Raw genomic sequence first — 20,000 nt, 5'->3', positions numbered from 1 at the left:
TAAAAATCCCGATCTCAACTTATGTAATCAGAGAGAGAACAATTTTCATGTGTACCCGCATTCGCATGATGGAAGCAACTTCCATTCATCACGAACTGGACTCATGGAAGCTGTTGTATGCTTGCTTTCCATAAAAGTGTTTAATATACATAAAATTCCTCACATAATCTGGATGGCTTTTATCTAACTTTGGCTTCATATGATAGGGCATAAGAAAAATGCTTTTCTTTTTTTTTGCTGGAGCTATGACTCTTACTTGCTTTCCGAAGGATTTCTTACGAAAACATAATTACCCGTTGTCCTATCAATGACCTTAGATTACAATCGATAAACATACACACAACGACACAGACACACAAACACACACACACATATATATATATATATATATATAATATATATTTATATATATATATATATATATATATATATATATATATATATATATATATATATATATACATTTATTATATATGTATATATATATATATATATATATATATATATATATATTATATATATATATATATATATATATATATAAATAACATCATTACTTCTTAACGCTACTCCGAACACATTCCGTTGCAAGACGATTAGTGCATCTAATCATACGTTATGCACACCTGTCTATCCTTCCCATTGACTTCACTATCTATCATTGCATGCAATTGCTTTTGGGTCTCCTGGCTCAGGTGGGGCAAGGTAAAAGCATTCTGACTGCATCATGTTATTTGCATTGAAATGTGAATCTTGCACGTTTGCTCAAAGGCATCTCTCGGAATTCACTGCGATCAGTAATATGCGTACAGGATTGTGTAGAATGCGTAAATGATATTAGGCAAGTATTTCTGCTTTGAAGCGTTTTATAACACATCCAATTAACTGTATACTTCCCTTAAACCACCTTCATAGATGGTTGAAGTATACATTAATTTCTCCATGACTTTAATACTGAATATTTTTCAAAAACTCTTTTTTTACTATATTTCCAAATCAATAATAATAAGCAAGATTGTTTAAACATTATTTGAAAATCTGTTAAATAACCTTTCATCGAAAATGGATACTGATTCACACACTTTTTCATAAAATCTTTCCTCGATGCTTTCTTCTTTATTATAAAAGAGGAAAACGCCATTTGATGATGATGATGATGATGACGATGGTGATGATGATGATATCATCATCATAACATGCAATTGTATGCTTGAGTGTACCCTCAAGCAAGAGAAATCTAATCCAAGACAGTGAAAGACCATGGTACAGAGGTTATGGCAGTACCCTAGACTAGAGAACAACGGTTTTATTTTAGAGTCTCCTTCTCCTAGAAGAGCTGCTTGCAATAGCTACAGAATATCATCTACCCTTGTCAAGATCAATGTGGCCACTGAACAATTACAGTGAAGAAAAATTGCTTGGTAATCTCAGTGTTGTCAGGTGTATGAGGCCAGAGGAGAATATGTAAAGTAGAGGCCAGGCTATTCGGTGTGTGTGTGTAGGCAAAAGGAAAATAAACCGTCACCAGGGAGAAAGATCTGATGTAGTGCTTTCTGGCCAGTCAAAGGACCCCATAACTTTCTAGCGGTAGTGAGTAATACTTCCTACAAGTACATGTAGCAAAATATACGTCTAATTACCTAAGAGGATTTGAAAGTACGTGTCCCTATTCTAGTGTAGCAGGAAATATTTAAAATCAGTTATCAGTATTTAAAGAAATCGCTAGTAAATGCCTCAGGATTTATTTTGTTAATTTGAAAGCATACATCAGTATCACTGTAGATGAGAAAAAAAAATGTCTCGGTTTAAATATTGACTGGAAAGAATATCTCAGTAATATGTAGATGTATATAGGCATTGCCATGTGAACGCCACTGGCAGACATTAATTATGTCAGTGATTGAAATATAATTCAAAATTTGCACTCTTCTGACCAATCTAAATTATTAATAGAGATCTTCCCTAAAAAAATATACAAGTCATTTGTGAATCCGGAATTCTCTGACAAAAACTCGTGTCCTTTACTTTCTAATTCTAAATTTTCTTAGAGATTTAACATTCAGGATATCTCTCTTTCTCTTTACTTTTCTTTTTGTGAACGAATCTATATCGGTCTTTCTTAAATACATGTGCACTTTTTAAAGATATATTAATTTCATAAAATAAAATATTTCCTTTGAAATTCATTGCGAATTTAAACCACCCGAACTAACTCCATCACGTTCAACGAACCGGAAGTGTTTTGTATTTTAGGACCTTTCCAAGACTGGTTTTCGTTTGCTTAGAGGCAATCACATCATTCCATTTGCGAATCAAAATCTTAAATAAAATTAGTCAGAGTGAATCCAGTCACAAGGGAAAGGATGCCTATCTCTCTTGACAGTTTGTTCATTTGGTCAGACCTTGCATCTCTCTCTCTCTCTCTCTCTCCTCTCTCTCTCTCTCTCTCTCTCTCTCTCTCTCTCTCTCTCTAATACGGCTGAACAACCCCTATTACATTGTTCCCCTCAAGCCCTTCCTGGTATCTGCCTTTTCCATACTGCCTCTGTCTAAAATAGTTCCTGTCGCAACTGTCTGCCTTTCCGTCTACCTTTCCTTCTGTCAGTGGCAAATGACAGAATGGAATTTACATTCGCAATTAGAATGCATTATGCTTTTGGGGGAACGGAATAGAAATCGTGATCTCTCAGGATACAAACCTAGGGAGGGAAATTAGACATGTCCTTAGTGCTGGAAGGGTTCCCGCAAGTTCCATTCGTCATGATGTGGACTAAGGGACACTTTTTTTGTATTTAATTCTGATTTATGGCTTTGCTGAGTAAGAGTTCCCACCCATGACATTAAAGGATTACTTTACGCTATTTCTTTTAAATCTTCAATTGGGAACAATTACCACTTATTGCCATCTTAAAGTGATTACTTTATTGCAAGACTGATATCGGATATATTCTTAATTATATTAATTTTGATACCTATGTAAATCCCACCCTAAAAATGACATACTGTACAAGTTAAATAGGGCACCCTGATCTAGAGAGGTGAAATGTAGGCGGGTCATCTAGCAGAAGATAAGCAGGTTTTAGATGATCAATGGAGACCCAGTCTTCTTTGCCACGAATGTTAAGTAGGAATGCTTTCGGACTGCATCGGATCACAAGGAAAGGGCCCGTGTAAGGGGGCATTAGTGGTGGCTTGATAGTGTCGTTGCGTAGGAAAACGTGCGTTGCAGAGTACGAGTCTATTGGTATATGATGCTTTGCTGGGGGCTTGTAAGTCTGGCGGCATGGAGCAAATTTTCCCACAACGTGACGTATGTGCTGGAGATCGTCGCAGGAGGTTGTAGAAGGAAAAAATTCGGCAGGGACGACCAACGGGTCGCCATACACCATTTCAGCTGCCGAGACGTCGAGGGCATCTTTAGGAGTGGTCCTTAGTCCCAGGAGGACCCAGGGAAGCTGAGTAAACCAGTTGCAATCCTTGCAGCGGGACATCAAAGCTGCTTTGAGGGTGCGATGAAAACGTTCAACCATTCCATTGGCAGCGGGGTTGTAGGCCGTTGTCTGATGTAGGGTGATGCCCAGGAGATTCGCTAATGATGTCCACAATTGAGAGGTGAAAGTGGTTCCCCTGTCAGAAGTAATATGTTCAGGGATACCAAATCTTGCAATCCATCCAGAGAGTAAGGCAGATGTACATGAGGCAGACGTTGCAGTTTCCATGGGAATGGCTTCAGGCCAACGGGTGGAGCGGTCGATGATGGTAAACAGATAACGATGTCCTTGTGATGTGGGTAAGGGGCCTAAAACGTCGACGTGAATGTGTGCGAAACGACGCTGAGGTTAAGGAAAGGTGCCCAATCCCGAATCCGTGTTTCGATGTACTTTGGAAGTTGGGCAAGAAGTACAGGCGCGGACCCAATCCTTAGCATCCTTGGAAATGCCGTGCCAAATGAACTTTGCCTTCAGCAGCTGTGCAGTAGAACGGCACGAGGGATGCGAAAGGCCGTGAATGAAATCAAACACTTGTCGGCGCATGGGAGCAGGAATCCAAGGTCGCGGTCTGCCAGTAGTGACGTCACAGAGGAGGGTGGTGTTGGAGTCTTCGAGGGGAAAGTCTTCCCAACGGAGGGACGTGCAGGATGTCCTACATGCTTCATACTCTGGATCCTGTCATTGGGCTTCAGCCAGGGCGTTGTAATACAATCCCAGTTGAACGGCAGCCAACGTGTTTCTTGACAGGGCATCGGCAACGGGATTCATTTTCCCAGGGACGTATTGAAGGGTGCAATTGTATTCAGCCATGGCGGAGAGATGTCGGCGTTGCCGGGCGGACCAGGCATCAGACTGTCGAGTAAAGGCGTGCACCAGAGGCATGTAATCTGTGCGAATGACGAAGGGCATACCTTCTAAGAAATGGCGAAAGTGACGGGAAGCCAAGTGCACCGCCAGCAATTCTCGATCGAAGGTAGAATAACACGATTCTGCCGCGGACAGTTTTCTGCTGAAGAAGGCCAATGGGCGGGGCGAGCCGTTGACCTCCTGGTCGAGTACTGCACCAATAGCGACGTCGCTTGCATCGGTGGAGAGAAGGAGAGGGGCATGTGGGATAGGAAAAGTGAGAGCCGCAGCAGTTGATAGGGCCTTCTTTGCATTGCAGAAGGCTGCATCTTGAAGGGGACCCCACTTCAGGTCCTTCGGCTTGCCCTTGAGGGAGGCGTAGAGGGGAGCAAGAGTGGCGGCAATGGCTGGCAGAAAACGGTGATAATAGTTGATCATGCCCAAGAATTCCTGCAGAGCTTTGACAGTCGAGGGCACGGGGAAGTTCTGAACGGCTGCTACCTTCTCAGGGAGGGGGTGGACACCTTCAGGAGTGATGTGGTGCCCTAAGAACGACACTTCGTTGGCGCCAAAGGTACACTTGTCGTACCGGACTACAAGGCCGTTTTGTTGCAGGCGGTAGAGCACGATGCGCAGGTGACGGAGGTGTTCCTCTTTTGAGGAGGAGAACACAAGTATGTCGTCTACAAAACATACAAAGAAAGGGAGGTCCCCTAAGATGCCATCCATGAGACGTTGAAACGTGGCCCCAGCATTACGAAGGCCAAAACAGGAGTAATTGAAGGTGTATGTACCAAACGGAGTGGTGATGGCAGTCTTGGGGATGTCTTCTGGGTTCATAGGCACCTGATAATACCCTTTCAGGAGATCGAGCGTAGAGAAAACCTTTGCTTTGTGCAGGTAGGAGGTCACATCAGCAATGTTTGGGAGGGGGTAGTGATCCGGTTCTGTTTGCATGTTCAGGCGCCTGTAATCCCCGCACGGACGGAGGGAGCTGTCTTTCTTCAGAACGATGTGTAAGGGTGACGACCATGGGCTGGAGGCCTTTTGGCAAAGGCCCATTTCCTCCATTTCGGCGAACGTCTGTTTGGCGGCTGCCAATCGTTCCGGTGCCAGACGTCTGAATTTTGCGAAGACTGAGGGTCCCGTCGTCTTGATATGGTGATAAATACCATGCTTGGCAGGAACCGTGGGCGTTTGGCGAAGTTCTGGACGGAAAACTTCCGGGTACGACGTGAGGAGGTGGGCGTAGGCATCCGTTGGTGCGCTAATGTGGAGAGCGAGGTTAGAGGAGACGGGTTGAAGAGGTGTCGACAAGTACGAGTCTGCGTTGACCAATCGTCGGTGGGCGACATCGACCATAATGTGAGGTTCTCGTAACCGTAGGTGGGTATCGCAGATCCGTTGGCAGCTACCAAGCGGACGTCGGCAGATGTAGTCAGACTACGTTGTATCTTGAAGAGTTTCCTTGGCAAAAGAGAATGACAAGCACCCGTGTCTACCAAAAATCGCACGCCCGTTCCTGCATCCTGTAAAAAGAAAAGATTAGAAACACGGGAGGTAACCGCCTCGAGCGATTACCTACTTACACGTTTTTTGGCCACTGACAATCCTTGGCACGTTTCTTTGCAGTTACCCCGAATTTTAAGTGGTAGTAGCAAAACTGCGGCGGATGGGAGGTAGTAAGTGGCTGTAGAAGTTGTTTGTTGGGGCGCGAGCGATTGGTGGGTGGTGGGCGGCTTTGTCTCTGCTTCGGCACGTCACGGTGTGGGCGTGTATATCCTACGGCATTCATATCAGCTTCAGTTGACGTTGAATAGGCATCCACTTCGTCAGGGGTGGAGGCGTTGATGGAGGTCTTGAAGTGGCTGTCCATAAGGGCGTCGGCTTTGGTCATCAAGTCCTTTATGGGTAAACTATCAACATCGGGTATGGCAGCGCGTATAGGTCCGGGTAAACGGTGTATCCAAAGGGCACGAAGTAGGTTCACCTCACGAGGAGAGCCGTCTGCGGCAGGTTGAAGGCGAGCGATACTGGTCATTTCCCTGAGGGCAAGCGATGCCCTTTGGTCCCCCAACGGTTGTTGCGAGAGCTGAAAAAGCTTTGCTACACGGGCGGCTGGCGACGGCGAGTACTGCTGCAGAAGGTATGATTTGAGGGCGTCATACGCTATTGGCGTGTCTCCTTGTTCACAAAGCCAGTCGGATATTTCTGGGAAGGTGTCCTCGGGTATCGCCGCGAGAACATAATCTGCTTTGGTGGTTGAGCGAGTCACACTGTTGATGCAAAACTGGACTTCTGCGCGCTGAAACCAAGCAAATGTCTCTCCGCTGGCGAACGGTGAAAGTTTCAATGGGGCGGCCGCAGCGCCAACTGCTATAGTAGAGTCCGTCATAGTACCAACGATGGAGGGGCGAGGTAGGTGGGGGTGGGAGGCAGTGGGAGCGAGTCGACTTCCGGGGTCACCAATGTGACGGTGCCGAGAGAGATGTTATGACTCAAAGGCAGGATGCAATCAACTGAGTTGTTTATTAAAGAACACTCTCCTTTATATACAAAATCTCAAAGCAACAAGAATTTTCATGTTCAAATATTGACAATGCTACAGAGGAGAAAAGCAGACATGAATTTTCATGTTCGTTTTAGTGCGAGGGAAGAGCGAAGATACAAGCATAATATATACAAAAGGAATTATGTACAATTGTGTGACACACGGTTGGTACAAGTATAACGATAGAAGAAAATATGTAAAGAATTTGGCCAGACTATATAATGTGTGTATGTAAATATAAGTATGTATTACATGTGAGCATTTGACATTGTGGGAAGTGGCTTTAGTGCTTTTTATACTTTTAATTTTCAATAAATATTCGAGATGGGGAAGCTTACCCTCGTCCCCTCCTTCCCCAACACTTCGACATACTAAAGTTCAAAGGAAGTGAAAGTAACGTGCCAAATGGGGTTTGGCTCGACCTGATATCAAACCAATTGCCTCTTACTATTTTAGTAATTACTATATTTTATGTGACTGACGAGCAGAACAGAATCCTCATCACACAAAAATGCAGTCAGGAGGGTCAGTATTCCTGGAAGCTTTCCCATACTTTCACCCTTAACAAATGCTTTTGGCAGCCAAAATTTTACTTCATTCCAAGCTCTTGAATGACTGGTTTAGGAGTTATTCATCCAGTCTCATTAATCTTGAGTTGAACTCCTGGGCCCCATACATTATATTATTTGATGAATGATTCATGCTATTATTGCCTTGTTCCCACAACCTTAAATTGGGTCAACTTGGAATTTTCGAACTTCTACAACCCTTTTTAATGAAGATGATATAGCCATGAATAATGTAATACGACAATTTAAGCCCAAAATAGCCTAAATTAAGAACAAATTGACTAAATCTTGTGTTACACCATTCAATAACACACGATGAAGCACTGTTGCATCAATTAGGGAATAAAGCTCTCTCTCTCTCTCTCTCTCTCTCTCTCTCTCTCTCTCTCTGAACGACCAGTGATGAAACCTTATCACTCTACCTTACCCAACAACAACATCTCTTCATTTATCCTAGCCTTTTCCCACAGGTCTCTCTCTCTCTCTCTCTCTCTCTCTCTCTCTCTCTCTCTCTCTCTCTCTCTCTCTGTGGAGTTCATCGTCATACTGTATTACATCCTCTTGTACAACATCCTACTTCCTTGTTTTTTTTTGTTTTTGTTTTTTTAATGACCTTTCATTCCTCTCTTCTCTTCAAAAATATTTCCCCTTCCTCTCATTCGTCATTGTCCTTAATCTCATTCTTCCTTAACCTAAGACAATACCTAGCTTTGCCTTAATCATCCTCCCTATTACATCAATGATAAAACTCCTAATCTCCTTCGAACCAAACCAAAGTGAAACCAATTAACAAACGTTGAATTCCATGCGGAGGCGAACGAACAAGAGAGCTTATTCTGGCAGAAAGGATACTACTCTCTCTCTCTCTCTCTCTCTCTCTCTCTCTCTCTCTCTCTCTCTCTCTCTCTCTCTCTCTCTCTAAGGTAAAGGACTATTTCATCATACTTGACTACTGACTGCATATCTTCCTGCAAAAAGCATGGAAGCAGTTTTTGTTGATTTTTTTTAACAATCTTACGTATGAATCTCTCTTTGACTGTGTGTCCTTATGTTAATGGTTCATTTATATTACTTTACTCAGTGTGTCTCTTAGTTTATTGCAAGCAGAAAAGCATAACATTATTTCCACTTATCCCTTTGCTCTCTAGGCGTACGAAGAAAAATCTCATAACATTTCCTTTTAATCTTCCACCAGTCGTGTGTACTAAGAGACGTAATTCACTTTTCACAATATCTAGATATAATTTCCTTCTTGGATGCAATGACACAAACAATAAAAATCCCGATCTCAATTTATGTAATCAAAGAGAGAACAATTATCATGTGTACCCGCGTTCGCAGAATGGAAGCAACTTCCATTCATCACGACCTGGACTCATGGAAGCTGTTTTGTTTGCTTTAGATAAATGCGTTCAATAAATATGAGCTTCCTCATATAATCTAGTGGGCTTTTATCTAACTTTGGCTTCATATGATGATGCATACGAAAAAGGATTACTCGCTTGATCTATAACTCTTGCTTGCCTTCGAATGATTTTGCCGTATATTTTAATTCAGATTTCTTACGAAACCATAATTACCCATTTTTCATCAATGACCTTAGGTGACAATTTATATACATACGCACAACGACAAAGACACACACACACATTATATATATATATATATATATATATATATATATATATATATATATATATATATATATATATATATATATATATACGTACGTTCATTCTATATATACATATATATAAATAACATCATTACTTCTTCACGGTACTCCGAACACCTTCCGTTGCAAGACGATTAGTGCATCTAATCATAGGTCATGCAAACTGTAAATCCTTCCCATTGACTTAACTATCTATCATTGCATGCAATTGCTTTTGGGTGCCTCAAGTGTTGCGAGGCAAAAGCATTCTGACTGCATCATGTCATTTGCATTGGAAGGTGAATCTTGCACGTTTGCTCAAAGGCATCTTTCGGAATTCACTGCGATCAGTAATATGCGTACAGGATTGTGTAGAATGCGTAAATGATATTAGGCAAGTATTTCTGCTTTGAAGCGTTTTATAACACATCCAATTAACTGTATACTTCCCTTAAACCACCTTCATAGATGGTTGAAGTATACATTAATTTTTCCATGACTTTAATAATGAGTATTTTTCAAATATTGAATTTTTACTACATTTACAAACCAATAATAATACGAAAGAATATTTAAACATCAAATAAAAATTTATTAAATAACCTTTCATTGAAAGTGGATACTGATTTGATTAAAATTAAATATTTTATAAAAAAAAATTTATATACATATTCACACACTTTTTTCATAAACCCTTTCTTTGATGCGTTCTTCTTTAATATAAAGGAGAACAACGCCATATGATGATGATGATGAAGATGTTGATGATGATGATCATCATCATCATCATCATAATAGGCCTATAATTCCTAACGACCTATAACCCCTGTCAAATGAAAGAAATTATCACTCATAAAAATATGTTTGATTTTAGTTACATAATAAACTTGGATAATTGTATTCGTGACTTTTTGTCAAATATATATATATATATATATATATATATATATATATATATATATATATATATATATATATATATATATATATATATATATATATATATATAATTTTCTCTTTATAAACGGCGATGGATGGTGTTTGACGTCTCAACGTCTCAATAACTGAAATGATATAAAAAAAGTTCTCCATATTTGTTATCTGAAAGGTGATAGTAGTTTTGTATACATGAAGGACCGGCTAATGACTTCTTTGGATACGAACGTATTATGTAGGAGTTATCTGTATCTTACAGTAATGGTTACGTCTCCCTATTCTAGTGGAGAAGGAAGTATTTAAAAGCAGTTATCAGTATTTATAGAAATCACAAATGAAATATTTTTTTTTTTATCTGAAATAGTACATCAGTATCTCTGTAGATCAGAAAAAAATTGTCTCAGTATATATGCTGATCGGAAAGAATATCTATGTAATATGTAGATGTATATAGCCATTGCCATGTGAACACCACTGGCAGACATTAATCATATCAGTGATTGAGGTATAATTTTACTTTTGCAATCGTCTGACCAATCGAAATTAAGAATAGAGATCTCCACTTTCGTTTGTGATTCCGGAATTCTATGAACATAATTCAAGTCTTTACTTTCTATTTCTGAATTAACTTACAGATTTAACATTCAGGATCTCTCTCTTATTCTTTTCTTTTATTTTTTGTGAACGAATCTATATCGGTCCTTCTTGAATAAATGTGCACTTTTTAAAGACTTCGTTTAGAAAAATAAAATCTCTCCTTACTTTGAAATTCATTGCGAATTTAAACCACCCGAACTTACTCCATCACGTTCAACGAACCGGAATTGTTTTGTATTTCAGGACCTTTCCAAGTTCTGGTTTTCGTTTGTTAGGAAGCAATCACATAATTCCATTTGCGAATCAAAAGCTTAAATAAAATTAGTCAGTGTGAATCCGGTCACACGGGAAGGGATGCCTATCTTTGTTGACAGTTTGTTTAGTTGTCCAGACCTTGCATCTCTCTCTCTCTCTCTCTCTCTCTCTCTCTCTCTCTCTCTCTCTCTCTCATACGGCTGAACACCCCCTGTTACATTATCCCCCCAAGCGACTGGCAGTGATGACCAGATAAAGGGTTTCCAAACTTATAGATCAGATAGAACAAATAGGTATCAAGTGGGAACCGCAATATATGGAAGAGACATAAATCAAGGAAAAGTCTGTGAAAAATACAGCAACACAGAATGTTGTGAATTGATTGCGGTAGAATTTGAATTTAAAAAAAAAAAAAAGAATAGTGAATATTGTAGTTTACAGACCCCCAAATACTAAGGAGTTTGACATAATAATAAGAAAAATAGATGATAGATGTAGAAACCATAAAGACTGGAATATACTCCTATCCGGAGATTTTAACTTTCCTTTTGTGGATTGGAAAGAACGGATAGAAGTAATTGGTTGTATGTATACATATAAAAAGAGAGTAATAGTAGCGCAGAAGATAAGAGGCAATTTGAAAAGCTTCAAGATATGCTATTAGAACATAATATGGAACAAATAAACCACATTCCAACAAGAAAGAAAATGTCCTAGATGTAGTATTTTTGAATGAGGTGAATTATGTTGAAAAAATAATAGTGTATAACACGGGAATTTCAGACCACAATGTCATAGACTTGATAGTCCATTCCAAAACAAGTGATCGCAGAATTAATCAAGGCACAAAACGTTAGGAAGGATATGGAAAATATAATTTTTTAGTAAGAATATAAAATGGTCAGAAGTAAATGAAGAATTGAATAAAGAATGGAGAAATGTATTCGTAAGTGATAATTTACAGGTAAATACGGACATACTGTACAAAATACGGGAGAAAATTGTTGAAAAATATGTACCGAAAAAAACAATAAACAAAAGACATGCGTACCAAGAGACAGAAGGATCTTATTTCAAAAAATAGAAAGTGGAAGAAAAATCTTGCAAAAGAAACAAATGTGTGGAAAATGATGGAAATAAAATGTAAGATAGAAAAGGCAGAACAAAAGATTATACAGTCAAAAGAAAATGAAAAAAGGGACTTAGAAGAAAGGACACTTAAAAATATATATATAAAAAAAAACCCAAAGTACTTTACTCCTACGCAAAAAAGATGAATAAAGGAAGATTAGAAATATTACCTCTAAGAATTGAAGGACGGCTAACGAATGAAAATTAGGAAATATGCAACATATTAGCAAAAAATATAAGAGTGAGTTCACGCCAAGAATTGCAAATGAGAATAATGAAACCGGAATGAGAGAAGAAAACGTTGAATATCTAACGGATATTGATATTAATGAAGCAGATATTGTCAAGGCTATAAACGAAATCAAAAATGGATTAGCAGCCGGACAAGATGGAGTTCCAGCGATTTTGTTAAAAAAAAGAAAATGCAAACACTATGGCGAAGCCGTTTACAATACTGCTAAGACAAAGTGTAGATATGAGCGAAATATATGTTAAACATAAATTAGCTTATATAACACCTATCTTCAAAAGTGGATCAAGACTAGAGGCAAGCAATTATAGACCTGCTAGTCTAACATCACATATTATGAAAGTGTATGAGAGGGTAATAAAACAGAAAATAATGAATCATTTGGTTAAAAATAATTTGTTTAATATAGGTCAACACGGTTTTGTGCATGGAAAAAGTACACAAACCCAACTGATAGCACACTATGAAAACATTTACAAAAATATGATAAATGAAAAAGACACAGATGTGATCTATCTAGATTTTGCAAAAGCCTTTGACAAGGTAGACCATAATATATTAGAGAAAAAATGAGAAAGCATAATATTGTGGGAAAGATAGGAAAATGGGTAAAAGAATTCCTGCAAAACAGAAAACAGATAGTGGTTGCAAATGACGAGAAATCAGATGAAGCCCAGGTAATATCTGGCTTGCCACAAGGTACGGTATTAGCTGCACTGCTGTTTGTTATTATGATATCAGACATAGACTGTGATGTTGAAAACTCTGTAGTGAGAAGTTTCGCCGATGACACAAGAATAAGTAGAGAAATTACTTGTGATGAAGATAGGAACTCACTACAAAGAGATCTAAACAAAATAAATGAATGGGCGGAGATAAATAGGATGGTATTTAACTATGATAAATTCGAATCAATAAATTATGGAAACAGAGAAGGAATGGTATATGCATACAAGGGACCTAATAACGAGACAATCACAAACAAGGATGCAATTAAAGACCTTGGTGTAATGTTAAATAGGGATATGTTATGCAACGACCAAATAGCAACACTGTTGGCTAAATGTAAAGCAAAAATGGGAATGTTATTCAGACACTTTAAAACAAGAAAAGCTGAACACATGATTATGCTTTACAAAACTTATGTACGTAGTACACTAGAGTACTGCAATGTGATATGGTACCCACACTACCAAAAGGATATTGCGCAAATAGAGAGTGTACAAAGGTCCTATAGTGCTAGAATAGAAGAAGTTAAGGACCTTGACTACTGGGAAAGACTGCAATTTTTGAAACTATACAGTCTAGAAAGGAGAAGAGAATGCTACATGATAATACAAGCATGGAAGCAAATAGAAGGGATTACTGAAAACATCAGAGAGCTAAAAATATCAGGAAGAGCAAGCCGAGGTAGATTAATATTGCCAAAAAATATACCAGGTAAACTAAGGAAGGCGCACAGGACATTAATCCACTACGCACCAGCATCGATAATACAGCGACTATTTAATGTGCTGCCAGCTCATCTAAGAAACATATCAGGAGTGAGCGTAGATGTGTTTAAGAATAAGCTCGATAAATACCTAAGATGCATCCCAGACCATCCAAGACTGGAAGATGCAAAATACACCGGAAGATGCATTAGCAACTCTCTGGTGGATATACGAGGTGCCTCACACTGAGGGACCTGGGGGAACCCAAACATAAAATAAGTGCTTCCTGGTATCTGCATTCACCATATTGCCTCTGTCTAAAAAGTTCCTATTGCAACTGTCTGTCTTTCCGTCTACCTTTCCTTCTGTTAGTAGTAAATGACAGGACGAAATTCACCTTCGCAGTTATAATGGATTATGCTTTTGGGGGAACAGGAAACGGAGTAAAAACCGTGATCTCAGGATACAAACCGAGAGAGGGAAATTAGCTATGCCCTTGGTGTTGGAAGGGTTCCCACAAGTTCCATTCATTATGCGGCGGATTAAGGGACACTTTTTGTATTTAATTCTGATATATGCTTTTGATGAACTAAGTGTTCCTACCCATGGCATTAAAGGACTACTTTACTGTGTTTTTTAAAACATGCAGTTGGGAACAATTACCCGGAATGGCCTTTTTGAAGGGATTAGTTTATTGAAAGAGAGAATTCGGTAATTTTTTTATCGAATATATTTTGTATACCTATATGAAACTAGATCTCAGTGACTATTGGTTAAATTTCATTATTTTTTCTTCATGTCTCTTGACATGAATTTTATTAGTTTTCCATGGTACAGATTTCTTATAAAATCTAGGAAAAGTTCTAATGTTCTTTTTGCATTAGTCTGAATATTCCCCTCATGATCTTCTCTTTAGTATATTCTCCGGCTCTCCTTTTCAAAATATCAATAAGTAAAAGAGAATGACCGAAAACAAAATATTTTTAAGTTCCAAGTTTCATTGAAGATATTCAGATAAAGCAAATACATAAAAAGACCACATTGTTGTAGTTCAATATTCTCATGACACTCTTTTTATTTTATTTTTTATTTATTTTTTTTTACATCTGGAAGTTCTTGTCTCTTTTCTCGTGAACTTTATAAAAATAAAACCAATCTAGTTGACACCATTGTGAAACTCTGCTGCTTGATATTCTTGGGGGAGGGGGTGGTTATGTAACCAGTATGAATGACTTTAACTGAAAGAATCTTTCAAAGGTTTATAAACAGAAAATCAAAGGATCGATGAGTTTCCTGCTACTGACAAAACACACCGATTAGAGTTTGATTAATTTACAAAACCTGACATACTTTCAGACAAGGATTCAATGGTTGGTAAGAAAAAAAAAAGTAAAACAAATTCTTTTCCCTCATCTTCCAGAAAAAGACTTTCGATTTGTATATACATCATTGATATTTGAGAAGGTAAAGTATTTCTGGCGAATTTCATTATTATTGCATCTTATTTTTTGGCTGAAAATAGTTAACACGAGGGTTATATTTGGAAGGGATATATATATTTCATTACCATTACAGTTGAACCATGGTGATTAAGGCATATTGATTAAAAACAATAAGGTAAATTTGTTTTGCTGTCCATAGAACCTAAAATTCACACTCAAAATAACTCCCAGACAATGAAAGCTAACCCTCGTTCTACTGGATATTTGACGTTTATTTATCCCTACCTTACTTGTGGATCTCTTTCTGACTGTTTGTGTATTAGTATGAATACATTAAGGGTTCATATGTACTTTTATCTGTATGCCTGTCTGTTTATTGAAAGCAGAAAAGAATAACATTATTTCTACCCATCATTTCGCTCTCTTTGTGTCCGGAGCAAAATCCCATAACATTTCCTAACATTCCTCTTAATCTTCCACCAGTCGTGAGTACTAAGAGACGTAATTCACCTTTCGCAATATCCAGATATAATTTCCTTCTTAGACGCAATGACACAAACAATAAAAATCCTGATCTCAATTTATGTAATCAGAGAGAAAACAATTATCATGTGTACCCGCGTTCGCAACTTCCATTCAATCACGACCTGGACTCATGGAAACTGTTTTATGTTTACTTAAGATAAATGTTTTAATAAATATGAATTTCCTCCCAGAATCTGGAAGGCTTGTATCGATGCCCGGCTGGATATGATATAACTATGATTCTTACTTCCCTTGGTATATTACAAATTTATTATTTTATGAAAAAGTTCTTAGCCTATAGTAAATGGATTTTGTATCATTTCACCATCAATCTTAAATACTCGTTGTTTTATCAATAAATTTAGATTAAAATCTTCATGTATATGTATGTACGTACGTATTTATGTATGTATGAATGTGTGTATTTATATATATATATATATATATATATATATATATATATATATATATATATATATATATATATATATATATATATATATATATATATATTCATATATATATATATATATATATATATATATATATATATATATATATATAAACATACCTAAGCCTATACATATATATATATATATATATATATATATATATATATATATATATATATATATATATATATATATATATATATAAACACACCTAAGCATATACATATACATACATATATATATATATATATATATATATATATATATATATACATATATATATATATATATATATATATATATATATATAGACACCTAAGCATATATATATATATGTATATATATATATATATATATATATATATATATATATATATATATATATATATATAAATGAATATATATATATAGATATATATATATATATATATATATATATATATATATATATATATATATATATATATATATATATATATATATATATACATATATACATATATATATATATATATATATATATATATATATATATATATATATATATGTATATATATATATATATATATATATATATATATGTATATATATATATATATATATATATATATATATATATATATATAAACACACTCACACACAGATATATTTATATATATATATATATATATATATATATATATATATATATATTATATATATATATATATATATATATATATATATATATATTATATATATATATATTCATATATATATATTATATATATATATATATATATATATATATATATATAAATATATATATATATATATATATATATATATATATATATATATATATATATATATATATATATATTTATAAATATGTGTGTGTGTATGTGTGTGTCCTAAATCTCGTTGAAGTCACTGGCAGGCGACGTAGTGATTTGGTTTAAGATGATAGACAAGATGTCTCTTCAGCTTCTCTCGATCTCTGTCGGATGATCTTACTCTAATCAGTAAGGACTGGCAGGGATCACATGCCTTGGGTACATAGGTACTGCATAACATTTGTAGGTAAAATACGCAAAACTAAGTGAGGTAAAAAGCAAAAACAAATATGTACCCCGGACAAATTCAATGTTTTGCTTCTTCGTTGGTCAGCAGGAGAGGAGGAATCCTGATCCAACAGCCAATCAGCGACGAGCTTTGAAACTGGGGTTCGACTCTAGTTGCAGACTAGGATGAAACAGACTTAGTAAAATAATGATAATATATATATATATATATATATATATATATATATATATATATATATATATATATATATATATATATATATATATATATATATATATGTATATACAGTACTTACGAAGCTGGTCTAGTGTAGAGTAAATAATTTATTAATGTGTTTTATTTATATATTTCATATGTGCATTGAAGATGTGAATAGTCCACTCTTAAGATGAGTTCCTCTCATGTAGGTATAAGTTTGTTATGTAAATTACGTAAAATTTTCGTCGTTACTTTCATTGTATTTTTCAATCAAGTCAGTATATGTAAAAATAGGTTATTTTTAAGAATTAACTTTTATTTCACGTATTTTGTTACAAAGTCTTAGGTAATTTGTTTAAGAGTGCTATATGATCCATATGAGATATGAACAAGTGCTTATGTAAATATTTTTTTATATTTTTATGAGGTAATGTGTCATGTTTGTGAGAAAATATGCAATGCTTTTATGTGCCATGCGTTTTGGAAGGTTCACGAGAACTCCAGCGTTATATTCTGTGTTTCTTTTTATTTCCGAGGGTAAAGGTGGGCGGAGTTAGCGGAGAGATTGAAGTCCCTGTGCGTTTGTATGCGTCCAAGAGTTGCCCGAAACCAAGGTTCGCCCCCTTAAATTTTTATCTAGTTGATAAATCTGCTGATGCCCTTAGGCTAACCCGAAGCTTCCAGTTCTTGGACCTAGAATCTTCTGGAATTAGCTAAGTAGGTAACTCTTATATAAGCAACCCCAGGGATGCATGGGACAGAAGAGAGACAGCCGTCAGTGAAAGAGCAAAAATGCATCCTTCACTCTCTCTCAGTACCTGTAGTGTGTCCTCTCCAAAGACAAAGTGCATCCCTCTCTCTCACAGTACCTGTAATGTGTCCTCTCCAAAGTGATTCTGTGCCCCAAACGTAAATCATGCGTTGAAACGATAAGAAAGAAGTCAAAGGTTATTTTAAATTTATAGTGTTGTGGTGAGTGTTGTTATTGTGTAAATCTTTGTAACTGGCCCTCTGCAAGTAAAATATTTGAAGTTAGTAAGTTAATCAGTTACTTTATGTAAATTAATTAAGAGTTTAAGCATTAGAGTGTAAGTATTTCTTGTGTCTCACTCTAAGGTTTATTCAGATTTAATATTTCGAGTCATGTGTTTATATAATTTTCAGCTTGTAATCATTTCTTTTTTTTTTAGTCTAAGGTTTTATTCAGATTTAATATTTCAAGTCAAGTGATTATATAATTTTCAGAGTGTATACATTCTTTCTGTTTTGATCTGAGTTTTATTTAGACTTGATATTTCAAGTGATTTTTCTTTATGTAAATTCTTTTGAAAGTGTTATAATTTCTATAGAATATATATATATATTTTTCTTAAGAGTATTATTTCAATCACCAGTGTTTCATAGTCGCTCGTATCCTGTTAATGAATCGAAGTTAGAGGTGGTTTTGAATAATTCTTAAGAAAAATTACCCAGTGTTGTTTCGAGTGTACTTACGAGACGTTTGGATATTCAGTGTTTCATATATTCCTGTCTGGTAGTTGTACAATCGTCTCAGAGTTCAGGTATTAATATTTTCAAGTGTAACACATTAAATGTAAAAACAAACAGGTGAGTTTGGAACTCGAGGGGTTGTATAGCTTGCCAGCCATAATATATGTAATAAATTTTCGTTCCCAGACCACGGAACCATTGTATAATAATATGAATACTATACAATTTATTATGGGTTTACAAACATTAACACACATACACACACACGTATATATATACAGGTATATATATATATATATATATATATATATATATATATATATATATATACATGTATATATATATATATATATATATATATATATATATATATATATATATATATATATATATATATATATATATATATATATATATATAAGGTTATAGCTTGCCCTCATCTAAACAACTCCGAACAAATCCGTTGCAAGACGATCATTGCATGTAATCATAAGTTATGCAGAGGTGTCTATCCTTCCCATTGACTTCACTATCTATCACTGCATGCAATTGCTTTTGGGTTGGGTCTCCTGGCCCAGGTGCTGTTAGGTAGAAGCATTCCGATTACATCGTGTCATTTGCATTGAAAGGTGAATCTTGCACGTTTGCTCAAATGCATCTCTCGGAATTCAATGCGTTTAGTATGTATGTATATCATTGTGTAGGATGCGAAGAGGTTAATGCTTTCCTTACATCGCCTTCATAAAATGTTGGAGAATTAATTAATTTCTCTATGACTTTAATATCAAATATTTTCACAAATTTCGCTTTTCTATCTATCAAAACCATTAATAATCTTTTATTGTGTTTGTACGCGCTAATATATTTGTGAGTTTCCCATTATTTTTCATGAGCTCTTTCATCGGTGCCATCCTATTTGATATAAATGCTATTACAGAGGAGGGACAACTAAACTCAATTTGAAGATTACGATAATAACAATAATCCACCTTCGTTCTAAGTCATCATTCCAATTGAAAAGAATATTCACACTTACATAGTATTAAAAATAAATGCTTTTCTTTAATAATAATAAAAATAGGATTAAAAATATATGCTTCTTCTTTAATAAAAA

General features: G+C 35.8%; 1 protein-coding gene across 1 annotated transcript in view; it reads left to right on the top strand.

The window, feature by feature from the left end:
- Window positions 1–20,000, top strand: part of LOC137656423 (zinc finger BED domain-containing protein 5-like) — a 142,389-nt gene that overhangs the window by 106,437 nt on the left and 15,952 nt on the right. The gene's annotated exons all lie outside the window — the stretch shown is intronic.

Source organism: Palaemon carinicauda, chromosome 17 (assembly GCF_036898095.1).
Source record: "Palaemon carinicauda isolate YSFRI2023 chromosome 17, ASM3689809v2, whole genome shotgun sequence".
Taxonomy (NCBI): Eukaryota; Metazoa; Arthropoda; class Malacostraca; order Decapoda; family Palaemonidae; genus Palaemon; species Palaemon carinicauda.
The sequence above is the reverse complement of the archived record's forward strand: the minus strand, read 5'-3'. Positions and strand labels throughout refer to the sequence as shown.